At 48.2% G+C, this 22,425-nt stretch overlaps 1 protein-coding gene and 2 non-coding genes across 3 annotated transcripts in view; 2 read left to right on the top strand and 1 right to left on the bottom strand.

The window, feature by feature from the left end:
* The window catches only part of LOC139232978 (probable G-protein coupled receptor 139), a 47,556-nt gene that overhangs the window by 9,711 nt on the left and 15,420 nt on the right, over positions 1 to 22,425 (top strand). The gene's annotated exons all lie outside the window — the stretch shown is intronic.
* On the bottom strand, positions 5,665 to 5,736 carry trnaw-cca (transfer RNA tryptophan (anticodon CCA)). The gene has a single exon. It is a non-coding gene; the product is annotated as a tRNA-Trp (tRNA).
* trnak-uuu (transfer RNA lysine (anticodon UUU)) lies at positions 10,124 to 10,196 on the top strand. Its single transcript has one exon. It is a non-coding gene; the product is annotated as a tRNA-Lys (tRNA).

The raw sequence follows: 22,425 nt of genomic DNA, 5'->3' as shown, positions 1-22,425 counted from the left end.
AAGTCTCCAGTGCAATCACAGTCTTCTTCCTGTAAAGTGGTGACGAGAACTGCACGCAGTACTCCAGCTGTGGCCTAACCAGTGTTTTATATTCAAGCATAATCCACCTGCTCTCTTATTCTAGGCCTCGGCTAATAAAGGCCAGCATTCTGTATGTCTTCTTAACCAGCTAATCCACCTTGCCTGCTACCTTAAGGGATCTGTGGACATGCATTCCCAGATCGCTTTGTTCCTCTACAATTCTCAATGTCCTACCATTTAATGTTTAATCTCTTTCTATTGTGTCTGTAAGCACTCAAGTAATGACTCCATGAGGCAAGGTATTGTACTTGAACTGTGGTGACCTTAGTCCATTTATTGCAGCTCCTGAGTGAGGGTACAGTATGGTGAGCTCCGTTTTATACCTGGTTACCTGTCGTGTACCGGTGATCCCGAGGTATCCACCAGTTGCACCCTCTGGTGGTACAGGCATAGTGTATACAGTGTGAAGGTACATCCAGTAGTATTATGTAACTGTACATTGAGTGTACAGGGAGTATACTTATATTAAACAGACACAACATCACTCTCCCCTAAGTCTTGTGCCACTGGCCTTTGCATTGTGTGCTCTGGCCCGAGACTTGAGTGCCCAAAGCCCTTGCACCTTGTCAATGCTTTGGCTTGGCTCACTCCCTGTGGACCCCCAAGTCCTTATTGCCACGACATTGGGAAATGGTCAGCAGTGGATGGTTGGAGGTTGCAGTGGGGGTTGAGTGGGTTCTGGGTGTGATCCATGTGTGTCCATGGCTACATACATCTATTCCCCCCCCCGTCACCCCCCCCCATACATAGACCCTGTGTGTGGCTCAACACCTGCATGTGCAGACCTGTACAGACAGAAAGAACAAAAAAACATCGGATTAGTTACATCACTGTTTGGGTTCTGCAGTAGTGGAACAAGTACATTTTACAGGTAAGGTACATACGTGGTGTCACAGTCTTGCCCCTGGGTTGTGTAGGTGCAGGTGGGTGAGGACACTAGTTCCAGAGTAACCAGACTGTGTCCAGGTTGTCTGATGGCGGCGCTGTGTCCCCTGCCAGCTGGGTGGTCTCAGATCGCTCACCTGGCTGAGCCTCAGAGGCTTTGCCGTTGCCTCGTGGTGGGCAGAGCCACAGGAGTGTGTGGCCTCCCTGTCCTCCTTTGAAGGCTGCGGTGTCTCCCTGCTGCTCTTCAGCGATAGTGGGAGCCTGGTCATCCCAGGTCCCGTTGGGAGGTCAGGAGGGTGATATCCGCTCGCTCCCAGTACTGGCCCTGGTGGCCAGAGAGGTAGAGCCGATCGGGGGCAGGGTACCGGTAGTGGTGCCTTTGTCGTCCGCTGATCACTAGCCCTGCAGCTGGTATGCTCCCTCTGTGTGTGGCCACACTCCCTGGGGTATCACATTGGTCCCGGAGGGGCAGGCTACATGGTCGCTGGACCTGGGTGCTGACGGCAGGTTGCCCTTGGTTTTGTCGGCATGCTTGTAAATCCCAGCATCGCACGTCATCACTTCGTTTACTCTCACAATACATTGGTTCTGACCGCAATTGCCTGACTTATCATGATTAGTTACATTTACAAACTTGAAATTGTCAGTTACATCTTTTACATTTGTATCACCATCATCGCTGTATAAAGAGTGGAACTGTCCCTTTAATTGTGATGGGTTGCCGGTCTCCTTTAAGAGGGTCTTTCAATCTTTACCCCAATCCGGTTCGCCGCTCGGCATCACGTGTTGCTCCCTTGTGGTCTGGCTGCCGCCATCTTGACTTCAGGCCCTTCACCTCGTGGTTCGGACGCCATCTTCTTTCTCTCCATGAGGTAGGCTGCGGTGATCCTTTTCTCCCCAGGTTCTGCCACGGAAGCCGGGAAGTTATCTTCTGCGTGAATTTTCTTCCTCTGGAGTCCTGCCACTGCAGCCTGGAAGGTGAGGTCTGGTTGTTTGGGCTGGATCATCTCGCCGTTGGGTTGAGCGGTCTGTGTCGTCGCCTCACAGTCGAGTTGGGCGGTTGGTTTTTCAGGTGTTGTGCTGGATCCAACTTCGGGGCCGCGGAGGACGTCGATCGCTGGAGGTTGGAGCTTTTCCCAGCTCCAAGTGATCTTTTTCATCCACCTTCTTCCTAATAGTTTTGGACCATCCCCAGCAACGATCCACAAATGTAACCTGTGTATCTCGCCGCCATGGGACACCTGGACATCCACGCTGCCAACGACTGGGATGTATCGTTTGTGTAGGTGAGCAGTTTCACTTCGATCGGGATCATTTTAGGTCGTTCGATTGGATTGTCCCAGAGTTTCTCAAAGGCCACCTGATTCATCAGTGACTGGCTCGCCCCTGTGTCCACCTCCATCGTGACTGGAACATGGTTTATTTCAACTTCCATTTTCACCGGGGAACTCTCGGTGGTGCAGGTAAACACTCCGTACACCTCATCGTCGCTGGACTCCGGATGATCAGCCAACTCTTCATCGACTCGGTGAGTACGATTTCTCTTGCATATTCGCTGGAGGTGGCCCTTCATGTTACAGCCTTTGCAAGTATAGTCTTTATAGCGGCACTGGTGGGCCCTGTGATTTCATCCACAGCGCCAGCATGGGGTTGGCAGATTGGCCCCATGTGGCGGACTCAGGATTGCGGGACTCAGGGTTCTGTTCTCTCTTCCCTGAGAGAGACTGCTAGCAGCAGCCCTGCCTCTAAAAGGCACCAGTCGGTTCACAGTACTTGCTGGGTTAGAGTCCTGGGGGTGAGACATCCACTTGGAATCACAGGCCGAGATCATGAACGCCTGGCTCACGTTAATTGCCTTCTGCAGGGTGACCGTGGTGTCCACAGAGAGCAGCCTGTGGAGAAGGCCCTCGTGACCGATTCCAATAACAAAGATGTCCCTTCGTGCTTCGGTGAGGTGATCGCTAAAATCACATGGTGCAGTCAATCGTCTCAGGTCTGCAGCATATTTTGCGATTTCTTGGCCTTCGGATCCACCGGTGGGGAGAGAACCGGTGTCTGGCTGTGAGGATGCTCTCTATAGGTTTGAGCTGTTCCTGTATCAGTGTTATGAGCTCCAGATATGTTATTGTCTTCTCTGGGACTAGCAGGTCCCTGACAAGGCCACAGACAGTGGGCCCACAACTACTGAGCAGGATAGCTCTGCACTTATCAGCCAGCGAGGTTGGGTCATCTCCCCCCATGTCATTCGCAATAAAGAAGTGTTCGAGCCTTTCCACAAAGGCCTCCCAATCTTCCCCATCGGCAAATTGTTCAAACATGCCAAGGTTAGCCAATGTCACATGGAAAATCGTATTCTCGTCACCAGTTATTGTGTCTGTAAGCACTCTAGTAATGACTCCACGAGGTAAGGTATTGTACTTGAACTGTGGTGACCTTAGTCCACTTATTGCAGCTCCTGAGTGAGGGTACAGTACTGTGAGCTCCCTTTTATACCTGGTTACCTGTCGTGTACAGGTGACCCCGAGGTCTCCACCAGTTGCACCCTCTGGTGGTACAAGCACAGTGTGTACAGTGTGAAGATACATCCAGTGGTCTTATGTAACTGTACATTGAGTGTACAGGGTGTATACTTATTTTATACATGCGCAACAAAGAGCATCGGTTAATTAATGGTGTTTTCCCGTGAAAGCAGGATAAAATTTATCAATGATTTAATTTCTGCATTTAGAAAGACGGGTTAATCACGGATAGTCAGCATGGATTTGTTCAGGGAAGGTCTTGTCTGACTCACTTGATTGAATTTTTTGAGGAGGTAACCAAGTGGATTGTTGAGGGCAGTGCGTATGATGTCGTGTATTAGAATTTTAGCAAAGCTTTTGCCAAGTTCCCACATAGAAGACTGGTCACAAAAGTAAAAGCCCATGGGATCCAGGGCAAAGTGGCAAGTTGGATCCAAAATTGGCTCAGAGGCAGGAAGCAAAGGGTAATGCTTGATGGGAGTGTTTGAGACTGGAAGGATGGTTCCAGTGGGGTTCCACAGGGCTCAGTGCTCGGTCCCTGGCTTTTAGTGGCAACATCAATGATCTAAACTTAAATATAGGAGGTATGATTAAAACGTTTTCAGGTGATACTAATTTAATCCAGAGAAGTGTGAGGCTGTGCATTTGGGGAGAGCTAACAAGGAAAGAAACACACATTAAATGGTCCGACATTGAGAAGTGTGGAAGAACAAAGGGACCTTGGAGTGCATGTCCACAGATCCCTGAAGGTAGCAGGCCAGTTGGATAAGGTGGGTAAGAAGGTGCACGGAATGCTTACCTTTATTGGCTGAGGCATGGGATAGAAGAGCAGGTTGGTTATGCTTGACATGTATAAAACACTGGTTCGGCCACAGCTGGAGTACTGCGTGCAGTTCTGGTCACTGTATTACAGGAATTATGTGATTGTACGAGAGGGTACAGAGAAGATTTACAAGGATGTTGCCAGGCGTGGAGAATCTTAGCTACGAGGACAGATTGGATCGGCTGGGTTTGTTTTCATTGGAACAGAGGAGGCTGAGGGGAGACAACATTGAGATGTATAAAATTATGAGGGGCGTAGATATAGTGGATAGCAGAGGGGTCAACAATCAGGGGGCATATATTTAAAGTAATTGGTAGAAGGTTTAAAGAGGATTTGAAGGTAAAATTCTTCATGCAGAGGTTTGTGGGGGTCAGGAACTCGCTGCCTGAAAGAATGGCGGAGGTAGATACCACATGTAAAAAGTATTTGGATGTGCACCTGAAGTGCCGTAACCTGCAGGGTTATGGACCCAGAGCTGGAAAGTGGGATGAAGCTGGATCGCCTCTTGTTGGCCGGGGTGGAAGTGATGGAACGAAATGGCCTCCTTCTGTGCTGCAAACTTCTCTCAATCTATAATTCTGTGAAAAATTTAAATGTCCAATGTGGGTCTCGAAACCACGACCCTGAGATTAAAAGTCTTATGTTCCACCGACTGAGCTCGCCAGGATTCTGCCAAACAAACCGTTCTCTCACTGATTGCAGACAGGCGCCTGTTGGCTCCGCCCCAGATGTTTAAACTTGCTGTCGAGGAACTGCCAGGATCTTCTTGAATGGTGGACCAGGCTCGAGGGGCCGAATGGCCTACTCCGGCTCCTAATCCTTACATTCTTATGATCTCATGACCTTTCACAGGAGAACAAACTCGCCCCTGAGCATGCATGAGGAGAAAGCTACAGAAAATATTCAATATTCCCACCCGGTGAGCTTTCGCGTGTGAGGTGAACGTGTTAACTGCGACACTGCGGAAACATCTCCACTTTCAGCACCAGGTCAGACAGAAATGTTGAACGAGCAGGTGAACTGCTGAATCCTACTTTTAATGAGTTGGTCGTGGTGTCAAACAATGAGTTTCGCTTAATGATTAAAAATAAGAAATGTCAGAAGTGGGACAAGAAACTACGATCTAACCACAGCACCTTAGACCGCTCGGCCATTCTGACTATTCAGTTCTCGCTGTGGCCACCTGCAAGTTGATTTTGAACTTTTGTATTCTGTCACATGAATTAAATGAGGGCAGCAGGCGTATCTCTGCCTGACACCGGGGAAACAGTGAGACAGACCTTGGAACAAGGGTCTGGTTATTGCCAAACAGCAAAGAAAATATTAATTCTGGAAGAACAATATCCAAACGAACAGTGACCCCGACGTGATTTGAACACGCGACCTTCTGATCTGGAGTCAGACACGCTACCGTTGCGCCACGAGGTCTACACAGGGAGCGTGAGATGTTCCTCTATATGAAGGTTTCACAATACAAGGGGCTTTAAAATCCCCGCCCATTCCCACCAGGTATCAGAAGCAACGCTCACCTGCCAGTCACCGTATGTTTTTTTCTTAAACTTTTGTGTTGCTTTCATGGAAAAGCATCATTAATTAACCCCTCACCTTCTTTTGCACAATGAAAGAAATGCTAACTGAGGGACAGTCGATACTTCAATCATTTGTCCTGTGCTTTGCGGAGCGGGCAGGGAAGTGGACCTGAGTCCATGATCGCATCGACCATGATCGTATTAAATGGCGGAGCAGGCTCGAGGGGCGTATGGCCGACTCCTGCTCCTATTTCTTCACTTATTATGTTCTTATGCATGTTGACCCATTTTACACACTGTATTGCTGATGGCACCAGGAATCTGGGGCAACTTTTGTCAAATTTAACAGCACCAGTTATTCCTTCCGTGCAGAGAAAATAGAATCAGTCGTGAAGATAAAATCCCATGGTCTCATTTTCAGATTCAACGCAGTAGGATTTCAAATAAAGTGAAAGAATTTTAAAGTGAAAAGATTTGGAAGTGTAACTTGTATTTGTGTCTTTAATTAAACTTTGTGGCTTCTGACTCCCGTTCATGCCTCTGCTGAATAAGAAAGGAGGGTTTGACGTTGACCAGACTGCACTGCCCCTGATATTTGTGAGCTCATCCTTTATATTCAGTGGTTTCTCGCCCTTTGATGGGCTGCAGTGTAGCGGATATCACGTTGGCCTCACACGCGAAAGGTCCCCGGTGGATCTGTTTTCTCCCACTGAAATTTATCTATTTATTGATGAAATAAAGAGCAATTCAGGAAGAAGGGAGCCCTATTGCCAGGAGAATAAATCGCAAATAACGACAGCAAATGCTGGAAATCTCAGCAGGTCAGGCAGCATTTGCCAGGAGACTAAACTCTCCTCTAATTGTTCCTCAATTGCAAGTTTAAACATAATCTTTCTACCCAGGATCAAACCGGGTATTTTTCACATATAAAGCAAATGTGATAACCACTACACTACACAAACCTCTGGCACAACATTCCCAACAGAGGGGAGCTGACCAGTGAGCTCCCTCTGTGCTGATCGGGAATGTGGAGGCTCACCTGAAACAACTTCTGTCCCACACTGAAAGTTCTCAATCCTTCTCCTCCGCTGCCCTTTACAGAAATGTCACGGATCACCCAGCCACCGTGTTCACTTCCACATCCTCACAGTGGGGCCACAGAGGCTCCTACCGTCTCCCCGCGATCAGCGAACTCACCCAGTTTGTAAAATTAAACCCCGAACACGTGCCCGGCAAAGGGCAGGAGAAGCCAGATAGTCTGTAAGCTCGGTCTATCGCAGAAAGTATTGGTCTTCATGGTGATTACAGCAATTATTAATCGTCTCACAGACCTCAATTATTTTTATGCGATGAATTGATCGAAGATCGAAACCAGGTTAGTGCGCCAGATCTTAACCCCTCGACCACCAGGGAACAGTTATGATACATGTCGATATATTTATATATATTTATATATGAAGCTGAATATCAACGGCTTGCTGCCTTGACCTCTTGGTGCAACAGTAGTGCATCTAACTTTGAGTGAGAGAAGTTATTCCACAGAGACAACTATTTCATCTTTTGTTCCCTTTTAAACACTAGAAACTGAGACAGGGGAAATAAATAGAGAAATAAAAGCCCAGGGATATAGACAAGAGGAAGAGAGAAGGGGAAAGATACTGTCCCCACCCAGAACTAATGCAGAAACCCCTCTGCTGTGCTCGGGGTGGCCACCCACAGCCTGGATACACTAACGGGAGAACACCAGCGGCAGGTCGGGGCCATAAAAGGAACGGCGAGCGGCCCTGGGAGCAGCTTGGAGGTCCCGGGAGACTACTCCAGGGAGCAGCGCGAGCTGGTGCAGGAGGGCGGCGGCAGCGAAGAGTGATGTCATCAAGGTCCAGGTCGGTGATTGGAGCGTGGGCAGATACAGCAGGAGCAGTGAGATCGGGGCGAAGGAGCGGTGAGAGACTGTAGAGGGATGTGATTGGGGCCCAGGGGAGGCATGAGTTCAGGGCCAGGGGCCCAGGGACAGCACGGGCCAGCCCACACTGCGATATGTGTGTGCACTAGGTCTGTGCAGCACAGCTGGTCTCCATCGTCCTGGTTAACACTTGCCACTGGACCAAGACCTCGCTCTGTCAAGCCCGTGTGATGGCTGGGGTGCTACGGCCACCACACGAAGAAACATCCACACACAGGCATCTTCCACCCTACGGGATGTCGTTCGGGTCCTTCATTGAAACACCTGTGAACTCATCCTTTTTCGGCGTGGAAGCAAGTCATCCTCATTTCGAGGGACCGCCTATGATGATGATGATGGATACATTAACGTCCCAACAGCTCATTGACTGCAGGAGTGGGACTGTGCGGCGCTTCAGAAAACAAGTTGAAAAGGCAAAGTCACTGATTCTGTCTCATGTGCTCCTCCGATCAAGAATAGCAATGTACACTAAATATGCTTCAATAATGGTTACATCTTATCTCCACAGTTGCTGAGCAGTTGGCTTGTTGGTCTAGTGGTATGATTGTTGCTTTGGGGTTGTTACTTTAAATTTTGCGCAAGATCCTGGGTTCAAATCCCAGACTTGCCTTGCATTGACATTGAAACTTTGCAAATAAGGACTTGCATTTCTGCAGTATCTGTCAGGAACTCCTGATGCCCCAAAGTGCTTTAGAGCTGTTGAGTTGCCTTTGAAGTGTTGTCACGTGAGGAAAGATGTGCCCAAATCACCATACAAGCACCTCAACTCTTTGCAAAGGAGTTCATTGAATCAAAAAAGTTTACAGCACAGAAGGAGGCCATTTCAGCCCATTGCGTCCGCGTCGGCCAACAAGAGGCTATCCAGCCTAATCCCACTTTGCAGCTCTCGGTCCATAACCCTGCAGGTTACGGCACTTCAGGTGAACATCCAAGCACTTTTAAAATGTGGTGAGGGTTTCTGCCTCTACCATCGTTTCAGGCAGTGAGTTCCAGATCCCCACAACCCTCTGGGTGAAGAAATTTCCCCTCTAAACTTTCTACCAATTACTTTAAATGTATGCCTCCTTGTTGTTGACCCCTCTGCTAAGGGAAATAGGCCCTTTCTATCCACTATATCTAGGTCCCTCATAATTTTATACACCTCAATGAAGTCCCCCCTCAGGCTCTGTTCCATGGAAAACAAACCCAGCCTATCTAATCTGTCCTCATGACTAAGATTCTCCACTCCCGGCAACATCCTCGTAAATCTCCTCTGTACCCTCTTCAGTGCAATCACGTCCTTCCTGTAATATGGCAACCAGAACTGCACGCAGTACTCCAGCTGTGACCTAACCTGCCCCACCGACCCCATCTCTTGTATTCTATGCCTCGGCTAATAAAGGCAAGCATTCCATATTTCTTCTCAACCACCTTAGCTACCTGGCCTGCTACTTTCAGGGATCTGTGGACATGCACTCACTGGATTCTGGGGAGGACCCAGCAGATTGGAAAACTGCAAATGTAATGCCCCTATTTAAAAAAGGAGGCAGACAAAAAGCAGGAAACTATAGACCAGTTAGCCTAATGTCTGTGGTTGGGCAAATGTTGGAATCCATTATTAAAGAAGCAGTAGCAGGACATAGAAACATTGAAACATAGAAAATAGGTGCAGGAGTAGGCCATTCGGCCCTTCGAGCCTGCACCACCATTCAATAAGATCATGGCTGATCATTCACCTCAGTACCCCTTTCCTGCTTTATCTCCATACCCCTTGATCCCTTTAGCCATAAGGGCCACATCTAACTTCCTCTTGAATATATGTAACGAACTGGCATCAACAACTCTCTGCGGCAGAGAATTCCACAGATAAACAACTCTCTGAATGAAGAAGTTTCTCCTCATCTCAGTCCTAAATGGCTTACCCCTTATCCCTTAGACTCTGATCCCTGGTTCTGGAGTTCCCCAACATCGGGACCTGTCCAGTCTCGTCAGAATTTTATATGTTTCTATGAGATCCCCTCTCATTCTTCTAAACTCCCTCGATCCCTTGATTCCCCGAGACTCCAAAAATCTATCGAACGCAGCCTTGAATATATTCAGAGAATCAGCATCCACACGCCTGTGGGGCAGAGAATTCCAAAGATTCATAACTCTCTGAGTGAAGAAATTCCTCCTCATCTCTGTCTTAAATGGCCGACCCCTTAACCTGAGACAGTGCCCCCTGGTTCTAGACACTCCAGCCCGGGGGAAACAACCTCTCAGCATCTACCCTGTCAATCCCCTTCAGAATATTGTGTGTTTCAATGAGATCAGATCTCTTTCTTCTAAAATCAGCTGTTGAGAAGCCCAGCTAGCTCAGTTGGTAGAGCATGAGACTTTTACTCTCAGAGTTGTGGGTTTGAGCCCCACGTTGAGCGATTGCTTTTCCTTAAACTTTTATGTGGCTTTCACGGAAAAACATAATTAATGAACCCATGATCTTCTTTTGCACGATGAAAAAAATGCGAACTGAGAGTTGATAATTTCATCAAATAATGAAAGCAGCGCCTTAGACCGCTCGGCCATCCTGACTGTTGGATGCTCCAGTTACAAGTTATTACTCTGGAAAGTTTCAGACCGGGCGCTTGTTCAGGGCTGTTGGAAGGCCCAGTGACCGGGATATCCTCTCCCCCGGGGTTTTCCTGAGCCTGTGCTCCATGTACGGGGAGCTTTGGCTCGGTTCCGAGGCAGCTTGCATCCCAGGGATGGACAATAACCCTCTGAGCTCTGGAACTGGGGAAGAGCGAATTATTAATGATTTGTTTGCGGGTTTAGATCTGCTGGTATAAACCGATCGTGTTGTTTCACAGAATGAATGAAATGCTAACAGGGACAGTTGAAATTTCAATAACTGAACTTTAATAATTCATGAAACTTTAATCCTTGATGAAGTTAGATCCGCAATCTGATTTTTTACACAATCTGTATTTGAGGAGTGATTTTAAATGTTCATTGTTCATGCAACAATGTATCCAAAACAGCTTTTATTCAATTTTATTGCACACAAATTTTTGTTTGAGAAATAATGTCTCTGCCCAGGCTTGAACCGGGAACTTTTCACGTGTGAGGGAAATGTGATAACCTCAACATGACAGAAATTGCTGCTTAGCTCAGTGCCTAGAGAGAAGTGTTCAGCAACAAGCTGAAATGCTCAATCCCTCTCTCTGCAAAAAGTTCCTTTCACAAACATTTCTCTGACCAGAACGGCACCAAACAACAATGTCCTCCTTTCAAAGTCATTAAACTCCCCAATTCCCACGTCTGCAATTTTAAGGACAAGGACTGAAAGCACTTTGTGATCAGAAAATTTCCGGAAACCCCTGTGGTTAATGACAGGGCTTTTGATGGTTGATTTCTGTACACACCTTGTGTTATGTATTTAACCCTTGGCCACCTGTATCACACCACCACCAGAGGGCCTACCTGTTGGAGTCCCAAGGGATCCCAGCATCCCTTGGGAGCATGGTATATAAGCAGGCCACCCAGGAGGTACCTGCACTCTGGAGTCTTATTAAAGGAGCTAAGGTCACATTTACTCATTGTTCACAATACTAAGTTTCATCCTTTATTATGAGCGTATCAATTGCCGACGAGACAATGAGCAACCACGCAAAAATGCAAGGAACAGTTGGTATCCTGGAGAAATTATCAGAAGTGGACGATTGCGAAGCCTTCGTGGAGAGACTCGACCAATACTTCGTGGCCAGTGAGCTGGAAGGGGACGAGAACAATGCCAAATGAAGGGCGATCCTCCTTACCGTCTGTGGGGCAATAGCCTATGGCCTCATGAAGAATCTTCTAGCTCTGGTGAAACCAACAACTAAATCCTATGAAGAATTGTGTACGCTGGTCCGGGAGTACCTCAATCATAAAGAAAGCGTTCTAATGGCGAGGTATCGGTTCTACACGTGCCAACAGTCGGAGGGCCAGGAAGTGGCAAACAATGTCGTCGAATTAAGGCGCCTCGCAGGACATTGCAAATTTGAGGGATTCCGAGAACAAATGCTGAGAGACTTTTTTGTGCTTGGCATTGGCCTTGAGGTAATCCTTCGCAAACTGTTGACTGTTGAAACTCAGAATGTGAGCAAAGTTATAACGATAGCCCAGGCAATTTCCACCGGTTCCTTTAAACCCAAAAACATAATTTATTTCGAATGGACTGGATGGAGGAACATGATTCATGTAAATTTTTTAAAATCATTTTACATGAACTGAATGTTCATAAAAGTATTGGAGGGGGAACTCACTGGATAACAGCACAGCTGGCGATGTTTGCAGAATATATTCGTGCAGCAAAAACGCACAATGACAACCTGGAACTGTGCGGCACCGAATCCTCGGGGAAAAAATATTGAAAGGTTTCGTCCATGGGTGGGCTCGAACCACCAACATTTGGGTTAATAGCCAAAAGTAAAAAACCCATTGCCTCACAGAGACTAACTGAGATGTTTATTGCAAGACATCCCAAACCAGGGTGTCAGTCAGTTAAAGCTTCAGATTGCTCTGACCGGGATGGAACTTGTCCACTCTCAGTTGTACTTTTCCCAAATAAATGGAGGGACATTCATTGTGGATGTGTGGAAGCAGTCTGGTCCTGCACACTGCAGACACTTCCATGTCACTCCAACCAGCTCTCCCACAACCGGTGTGATCTACCTTCCAGCCTTCCGGTGCCTTGTCTGTGAAGAAGTATTCTGATTGTCCCTAAGCCGGCATTTGGTTTTAATTCCTTTTCAGCTCCTGATTGCGGATATTCCTGTGATTAAACCCGAACAAAGTGCTTACAGAGATAGTTGGATTCACCGTTCCTTTGCTTGGTGAAATTTCAAAGATTGAAAGCGACACACATCAACCCCAAACCTCGTCACCTACTCGCTAACCACGACACGCTGCTCCCGTGAGATGGAAGCCCAGTTGCTGTTTCAAGCTTGAATGCAGGTACAAGCAGAACTCATTCAAAGAAAGTCCAAGTCCCTGAGGCACCTGATTATTTGCACCAAACTCCTTCGCAAAGAGTTGAGGTTCGTGTGGGGTGATTTGGGCACATCTTTCCCCACACCACAACACTTCAAACATAACTCAGCGTCAGTAAAGCGCTTTTGGGCGTCATGATTTCCTGAATGCAGAAATGCAAGTCCTTCTTTGCAAAATTTCAATGTAATTTCAAAATTCACGGCAAAATAATGGGCTCGTCCAGGATTAGGACCCGGGACTTCTCGCTAACTTGAATTAACAAGCCCTCAGGAAGAATCGAACCCCTAGACCCATGAGCCGACTGTTTGACAAATGTGGAGATGAGGTGCAACCATTATAAAAGCATTTTTTTGCTTGTGGCTATTCTTGATTAGAGGAGCACATGAGTCCGAATCAATGACTTTGCTTTTTCGACCTGTCTTCTGAAGTGCCGCACGGTCCCACTCCAACAGTCAATGAGCTGTTGGGACGTTCGTGTATCCAGGCTGTGGGTGGCCACCCCGAGCACAGCAGAGGAGTTTCTGCATTAGTTCTGGGTGGGGACCGTATGAACAAAGGGATCTTGGAGATCCCTGAAAGTTGCAGGCCAGGTGGATAAGGTGGTTAAGAAGGCATATGGAATGCTTGCCTTTGTTGGCCGAGGCACAGAATATAAGAACAGGGAGATTATGCCTTAATTGTATAATACTCTGGTTAGGCCACAGCTGGAGTAATGCCTGCAGTTCTGGTCGTCATATTATAGGAAGGACCTGATTGCACTAGAGAGGGTGCAGAGGCGATTTACAAGTTTCTGCACTTGTTTACCTGAATATTCAGGTACATTCAGGAGATGCAAACTGTAATCGAAGGAAGAAAGCTCTGTTTGAATCATACTATGGGAACTGTAAAGGCGATTCAAACACGAAACCCATTCCTAACCTCACCACAACATAAACACAGATATACACACATTATCACACACAGATTCACACGCACACTGACCCAGGTACGCCAACACGCACACACACACTTGTACACACATATATACACACATTTACACATACAAAGATACACGCACAACACATACACTCACATATATGCACATACATATATATACATGCACAGGGACACAAACACAGATACACACAGTGACAGTGACACAGAGAAACACACTCAGACACACACACAAACACACACACACACACACACACACACTCACATACATACATTCACACACACACACTTCCTTTTGACACATTTAGCAGTAGACATGTAAAGGATATAATAATATTTTTATCAATCCTTTTATTATCGGATGTGTCTTTGCAATTGACTCTTCAATTCATCTTAATTCACCTCCTCTTCCCCAAATCAGCACTCTCATGTCATCTCACATTGAATACAGACAGTTTAATTCTTGCCTGCGAGCCGCAAAGATGAGGGCAGATTAATTCAGGCTTCTGCCTTCCTCACGAAGTTTAACAACGAATTACTTTCAATTCACATCTAAGTAATAGCAACAAAGGAAACATAATTGAACATTGTGGCAAGCCCTCACCAAGTGGGTGCACATTGAGGGCGGCGATTTCACTGCTACACGATCTGAACAGTTCAGGGAACTGATTCCAGTGAAGCACTTTGTGGACAGGAGACAAGAAGCAGCCTCCGCGCCTCAGACATCTTACCCTCTGAAAGGAAATTACAAATGTACCTTGTTTCCCTTTAAATCTACGCCCCACTGGTTGTTGACGCCCTTGTTAAGGGAAATAGGTTTGTTCTATCCACACTATGTAGGCCCCTCATAATTGTACACACCTCAATTAAATCTCCTCGCAGCCGACTCTGTTCTAAAGCAAACAGCCCCAGCCCCTCCAATCGTTCCTCAAAGCTAATGGCCGAGAAATCCCGGTCGTGGTCGTCCCGCGGGAAAACCACTGACAAAGGGAAAAACGATGTGCACTGACCTGTTCCTGCTGTGCCCGCTCGAGATCCGGGTCCTGAGGCCTTCACTCGCTGCGTGTCGCAGCACATGCATGTTGGCACGTCCGTAAGCTGGAGCTGGAGTCACGTGGCTCTGGGCAGCCAATCAAGGTACAGTATTTTCTCATTCATAATAATGGGAATGCCGTAAGTAGGAGACCCCATTATTATCCTGAGAAACAGCCTCCAAGTGAACGGCAGATATCAGAGTGTTATATCCGATATATATATATATAAATATAACCAATCTTTCACATGATCTCCCCTCCTGCAGTCCCTGCCTTCTGTCCCTCCATTCCCAGAGCGGAGGGAGTCTCAGCCCATGGCTGGCCCCTTGAACCGCCATTAAATTATACAGCAGGCCAGGAAGTTAACAAGGAACGCCGCTCAGAATTGCTATATTTCACAGCAAGGAACGAAATCACTCACTGTGTTATTTTAACTTTCCCCCAGTCCCAGCCTCTGATGCTGTATCCGAATACAACCTATTCCTGGCTCATCCTGTCTGAGGATCGCACCAGTATTAGAGAGAGAGTCGGGATAAATGGTTCATTCTCGTTTTGGCAATCAGTGTCATATGGATCTCATGGTCAATCTCATCAAACCAGTCCTGGTGTTTTCTGATTGAGTGACCAAGTGTCTCTGCGCAGGCACTGGTTATGGAGGCCTGAAGGGCAGACCAAGCGCTGCGGGCATTCTGCATCTCGGGGTCATCAAGGCACGGCAGGACAGCTGTGAGGCGCTGACTGTACAGGGCTCCCTTAGCTGGGTCTTGAAGTGCCCCGGCATTGACTTTTCTGCAGCACTGTTTCTGCTGCCCGCTCCGTTTTGGGGCTATGTTAATGTTGATGATGGATCGGATTAGGTGGTGGTCGTCCAGCAGTCGTCAGCTCCTGTTATGGCACGTGTGATGCGCACATCCTTTTGATCCCTGGCTCGGACAATGACATAGTCGAGCAGGTGCCCGTGGTTGGAGCGACAGTGTTGCCACGATGCCTTGTATTTGTCCCTCAGGTGGAACAAGGTGTTGGTGACGACAAGTTCATGTTCTAGATATTTTGTCAGGAGTAGGGTACCACTGGAGTTGGCTTTCCTGACCCCATCTCTGCCAATCACACCACCCCAGAGGTCTGTGTCCTTGCCAACCCTGGCGTTGAAGTCGGCGAGGAGGATCAGTTTGTCGTCGTGGGGACGCAGGTCAGGGATTTTTCAAGGTCGGAGTAAAAACCATATTTGGCCTCATCTGTTGCGTCAAGTGTTGGGGCTTAAGCACTGATGGCTCTGGCACACTGGTTCCCGGATAGGGTGAGTCGAAGTGACATGAGGCATTCATTAGTCCTGCAGGGGGAGTCTTTGAGGCGGTCGACCTGCTCGTTTTTGATGGTGAAGCCGACTCCATGGAGGCCGCGTTCTTCCTCTGGTTTCCCTTTCCAGAAGAAGGTGTAACCTCCACCTTGTTCCTTGAGCTGGTCTTCCCTGCCCGCCGGGTCTCTCTTAGGGCTGCGATGTCGATATCAAAGCATCTAAGTTCCCGGGCAATTATGGTGGTGCGGCGTTCCGGTCTGTCGCTGTTGGGGTTGTCCATGAGGGTCCTGACATTCCAGGTCTAGAACTTCATGTTAGAGGAGTGGAAGATGCCTGTGCGTGAGTTCTTTTAACGTGGGGTGATCGTTGAACACCGGCTATGACACGGGCTTAGCTAAGCGAGGTCTTGGTCCAGTGGCAAGGGGGTCCAGGACGCCTGCAGACCAGGCACTGCTATATGGGCCGAATTGCCTCTGATGAGGTGTTGGCCGCAGGCTCGGCACCGAGTAGCACCATTGATGGGAGGTGGTCCAAGGCTTGGTTAGGGGTAGGCATTGGGGGGGGCCAGCGGTGCACTGGGGTTCAGAATGGGGGGGTAGGGGGGTCACAGCCATTGTACTCACCATGTGATGGAGGAGGAGAGAAGACCAGGCCATCAGTGGGGAAGGAGAGGTCCAGGGGGAGGAGGTGGAGGTCTGATAGCCAGGTCCAGCCTCCCAGTCGCCGCAGGAGGTCCAACCGTGAGGTCTAGATCATGTCGAATCGTCCAGTCGCCGCAGGAGGTCCATCCAGGAGGCCCAAGTCGCACCAAGTCGCCGCAGGAGGTCCAGGCAGGAGGCCCAAGCCGCATAGAGTCACCGCAGGAGGTCCATCCGGGAGGCCCAAGTCGCACCGAGTCACCGCAGGAGGTCCATCCGGGAGGCCCAAGCCACATAGAGTCACCGCAGGAGGTCCAGGCAGGGAGCCCAAGTCACACCGAGTCGCCGCAGGAGGTCCATCCGGGAGGCCCAAGCCGCATAGAGTCGCCGCAGGAGGTCCAGCGGGAGTCGCCGATGTGCAGTGTGGCGGAAGGCCTGAGATAGGCCCGAACTTTGGGATTTGCGGGGTTGGGGTTAGGGTGGGGATTAAGCCTTTAAGACCCCCTATTGGGGTCTATTAGGACCAGGGCTGAGGCTTGGGGAAGTTTAGACAGTGGGAGGGGGGAGGTTGAGGGCCAAGGAGCTGTTTAGCAGGGGAGCTCCCTTGGATCTTACACATCCACCTGGATCCCTGGCAGATAGGAGCCTCAATTTAGCATCTCAGCCAAACGATGACTCTCCTGTAGAAGAAAGAGATGTGATGTTATAGACACATATAAGATATATCTATGTTCAAAACAAGGTGGATGTTTAGAGGATATTTCCACTAACAGGGGAAACTAAAACTAGGGGACATAGTCTCTAAATAAGGGGCCGCCCATTTAAAACTGAGATGAGGAGGAATTTCTTCTCTCAGAGGGTTGTAAATCTGTGGAATTCTCTGTCCCAGAGAGCTGTGGAAGCTGGGACATTGAATATATTTAAGACGGAGATAGACAGATATTTCAGCGATAAGAGAGAAAAGGGTTATGTGGAGCGGATAGGGAAGTGGAGCTGAGTCCATGATCAGATCAGCCATGTTCTTATTGAACGATGGAACAGGCTCGAGGGGCCGAATGGCCCACTCCTGCTCCTACTTCTTATGTTCTTATGTTATTATAGATCTCCAAGCGGTCCCGCTGGGCAACATTTCGATGTTGGTTAAACGACTGGCTGAGAAACTTCAAACAGTCAGGGTAACCACAACTGCCTTAACCTGTTCAGAGTTACTGCAGGTAGTTTGAGGAGGTCTCAAGCCCATAAGCTTTCTGTCTCAATGTTGGGGAGTGAAGAGTTGTGAAGTAGCTGCAAACATCTTTAGAGCTCTAAGTCACGGTGATTCTTACCTGTACACGGTTCTGGTCGGCAACACATCGGTGTCACCAAATTGCCTGGCCAAGTAACTGAATGTGTGAACGGTGGCGATAATGCTTCCTGAAGGAGGGGATAACAAACCTCAGAAAAATGGTTAATTTTGCATATTGAAATTGTGATGGGGTCCAGACAAATGCCCTACGGTAGACTCGCTGCTATAAGACTGACCAAACCAGACTCTGCCAAGCAAGATCGTTGCTCGGCGAGAATGAAGAAGATTTGAACGCAATCAAAATTGGTGAATCAACTCTGGTTACCCTGATAGGAAGTCACTGCCATTCCAATGGATCAGGGGTCACAAGAAGATTCTCCAAGTTGAGGATGTCAAACAGAACACTGATGAGGAGCACCTCTATAAACAGTCAAAGAGACTGCGCTGTCCAAAGTCTGTCCCAGTGTTCACTACCATAGACCCAGGATGTAGGTTTGGGACCAGGTCGGGTTCCCCAGAGGGGTGTGAGGGTAAATAGATTTTATTGTTGTACCTTGTTGGTTATTGTTTGTTATCACAGATGTATTGTTTGTTATAATAACACGTGACTGTTATAATAAAGCTTCGTATGCATGAGATGATGACTAACGTGTGATTAACCTTAACCTCGCTTTTGCTTCTACCTTGGTGGTAACTTCTATGCTTGGTGAGACCTGTGCTGCTCATGAAAATCTACCCGGTCCTCCCTAACCCCCGAGTACCCACAACCCTCCTGGGCCTGTGATGATTCGCTGGACTTTGCACCGTGGCCGAGCCATGTAACGAGTCAAAAAATGTCCTCTGTTAATGGGAATGGTCTTAGCGTGTACCCAAATTGTCACTAATAAATCCATGAGGGAATTCAGGAGAAAAGTGCCTTGACCCAGAGAGTGCTGAGAATGTGGAACTCCCAATGACAAGCAGTAGTTGAGTCGAATAGCACAGGTATGTTTAAGGGAAGCTGGATAAACACATGAGGCCAGAAGCAGTAGAATGATATGTTGATGGAGTTAGGTGAAGTAGTGGGAAGAAAACTCGGAGAGAGTGTGGTCCTGTTGGGCCTGTTTCTGAGCCAAGTAATAATGTGTACAATGTAAGTTTAAAGGGCCAAGGCGGTTAGATTGAGTTTAATACAGATCAGCCATGATGTCATTCAATGGTGGAACAGATGTGATGGGCGAACTGGACTACACCTGTTCCCATGTTGCAGTGTGTGTGTGATGCTGAGTCGCACCAATGCTGACCGAGCTGACCGGGTCCTGAAGGAAATAGCTGACAAAATGGCCTGTGGCATGTGGTGAGAGAACCAACTCAAACGGAAAACCTACTTGACTTTGTTCTCACCAATCTAGCTGTTGCAGATGCATCTGTCCCTGACACCATTGCGAGCTGTGATCACCATATAGTTCTTGTGGAGACGAAGGACCGTCTTCACACTGAGAACAACCTCCATCATGTTGTGTGGCACTACCACCGTGCTAAATGGGAAAGATTCAGAACAGATCCAACAGCTCAAAACTGGGCATCCATGAGGCGGCTGTGGGCCATCAGCAGCAGAATTGTATTCCACCACAATCTGTAACCTCATGGCCTGGCATATCCCTCACTCTACCATTACCATCCAGCCAGGGGCCAACCCTGGTTCAATGAGGAGTGTAGAGGAGCATGCCAGAAACAGCACCAAGTGTACCTAAAGATAAGGTGCCAACCTGGGGAAGCTGCAACACAGGACTACATGCATGCTAAACAGCGGAAGCAGCATGCGATAGACAGAGCTAAGCGATCCCACAATCAACGGATCAGATTCATGCTCTGCAATCCTGCCACATCCATTGTGAATGGTGGTGGACCATTAAGCCACTAACGGAAGGAGGAGGCTCCATGAATATTCCCACCCTCAATGATAGCGGACCCCAGCACGCAAGTGCAAAAGACAAGGCTGGAGCGTTTGCAACCATCTTCAGCCAGAAGTGCCGAGTGGATGATGCACATTGACCTGCTCCTGAGGTCCCCACCATCACAGCTACAACATTGGCATCTGTCCGACAATGTGGAAAACTACCCAGGTATGTCCTGTACACAAAAAGCAGGACAAGTCCACTCTGGCCAATTACCGCCCCATCAGTCTCCTCTCAATCATCAGCAAAGTACGAATAAAAACAGAAAATGCCGGAAATCTCAGCAGGTCAGGCAGCAGATGGGGAGAGGAAGCAGAGTTGATGTTTCCGGTCAAAAACTGGAGAGTGTTTGAAAAGATCAGATTCTTAACAAGCATCGAAAGGGAGAGGGGCAGAAAGAAGAAAAGGGAAGGTCTGTGATAGGGTGGAAGACAGGAGAGATTAGAGAGACAAAAGGGACGATGGCCCAAATTCAAATGATAATACCATGAGTTAGAAAACCATTAGTCGAGTTAGGGTGTGAATGGTGGGATTATGTACGAATGCCATTAGAATCACGGAGAAAAAAAATGAAGAAAGAACCAGATTATGAGGGGGGCTTGGGGCGGGAATGGGAGCCAAAGATTGGCAGCGGTTACGCTCTGAAATTTTTGGACTTGATGCTGAGTCCAGAAGGTTGTAAAATGTTTAAACGAAAGATGAGGTTCTGTTCCTAGAGCTTGCATTGAGTTTCATTGGAACAGTGTAGGAGACATTGAATACTACATTGAAAGAAGTACAAGGAAATCGCTGTTTCACCTGGAAGGAGTATTTGGGGCCCTGGATAAAGGGAAGGCAGGAGGTAGAACGACAGGTGTTGCATCTCCTACACTTGCACGGGAAGATGCCGTGGGAAGGGGACGGGATGCTGGAGATTACTGCAGAATGACCAGGGTATCACGGAGGGAGTGGTCCCTTTGGAATGCTGAGAGGGGAGGGGAGATGTGATTGGTGGTGGGATTATGCTGGAGGTCGCAGAAATGGCGGAGGATGATCCTTTGAATGTGGAGGCTGGTGGGTTGAAAGATGAGGACAAGGGGAACGCTGTCATGCTTCTGAGATGGAGGGGAAGGGGTGAGAGTAGAGGTGCGGGAAATACAACAGACACGGTCGAGGGCCATGTTAACCATGCTGGAGGGGAAACCTCTGATGAAGAAAAAGGAAGACATGTCAGAGGCATTAATATAGAAACATCGAAAATAGGTGCAGGAGTAGGCCATTTGGCCCTTCGAGCCTGCACCACCATTCAATATGATCATGGCTGATCATGCAACTTCAGTAGCCCACTCCTGACTTCTCTCCATACCCCCTGATCCCTTTAGCCGGAAGGGACACATCTAACTCCCTTTTGAATATATCCAATGAACTGGACTCAACAACTTTCTGTGGTACAGATTTCCACAGGTTCACAATTCTCTGGGTGAAGAAGTTTCTCCACATCGCGGATCTAGATGGCTTACACCTTATCCTTCGACTGTGACCCCTGGTTCTGGACTTCCCCAACATCGGGAACATTCTTCCTGCATCTAACCTGTCCAATCCCATCAGAATGTTCTATGCTTTTATGAGATCCTCTCTCATTCTTCTAAATTCCAGTGAATATAAGCCTAGTCGATCCAGTATTTCTTCATATGTCAGTCCTGCCATCCCGGGAATCAGTCTGGTGAACCTTCACTGCACTCCCTCAATAGCAAGAATGTCCTTCCTCATGTGGAAGGCCGTGTCGTCAGAGCAGATGCAATGGAGACAGAGAAAGTGGGAGAAGGGAATGGAGTCCTTATGGGATGTGGGGTGGGAGGAAGTGTAGTCCAGACAGCGAGGGGGAGTCAGTGGTCTTATAGCGGATACTGGTCGAAAGCCTATCCCCAGAGATGGAGGCGGAGAAGTCAAGGAAGGGAAGGGAAGAGTCAGGAAGCCGAGCTTCCAGTCACCTGTCACTTTAATTCTCCACTCCACTCCCACTCTGACCTCTCCATCCTCGGCCACCTCCACTGTTCCAACGAAGCTCAATGCAAGCTCGAGGAACAGAACCTCATCTTTCGTTCAGGCACTTTGCTGCCTTCTGGACTCAACATCGAGTTCAACAATTTCAGAACGTAACCGCTGCCAATCTTTAGCTCCCTTCCCCCGCCGTCCCCCCAGCCCCGCGCCCCGCGTCCCCGCGTCCCCGCGTCCCCGCTCCGCCCCCCGAGCCAGTTTCTTTCTTTTTCTCTCCTTGTCTCTAATGGCAGTTGGTCATTATCCCACCATTCACACCCTATCTTGGCCAATGTTTTTCTCACTCCTGGCATTACCATTTGAAGTTGGACCCATCATCCCCTTTTGTCTCTCTAATCTCTACTGCCTTCCACCCGATCACAGACCTTCCCTTTTGTTCTCTCATCCCATCCTCCTTTCAGTGCTGGCTAAGAATTTGTTCCTTTTGAACACTCTCCAGTCCTGATGAAGGGTCATCGACCCGGAACTTTAA

The sequence above is a fragment of the Pristiophorus japonicus genome, chromosome 20, assembly GCF_044704955.1.
Source record: "Pristiophorus japonicus isolate sPriJap1 chromosome 20, sPriJap1.hap1, whole genome shotgun sequence".
NCBI classification, from domain to species: domain Eukaryota; kingdom Metazoa; phylum Chordata; class Chondrichthyes; family Pristiophoridae; genus Pristiophorus; species Pristiophorus japonicus.
The sequence above is the reverse complement of the archived record's forward strand: the minus strand, read 5'-3'. Positions and strand labels throughout refer to the sequence as shown.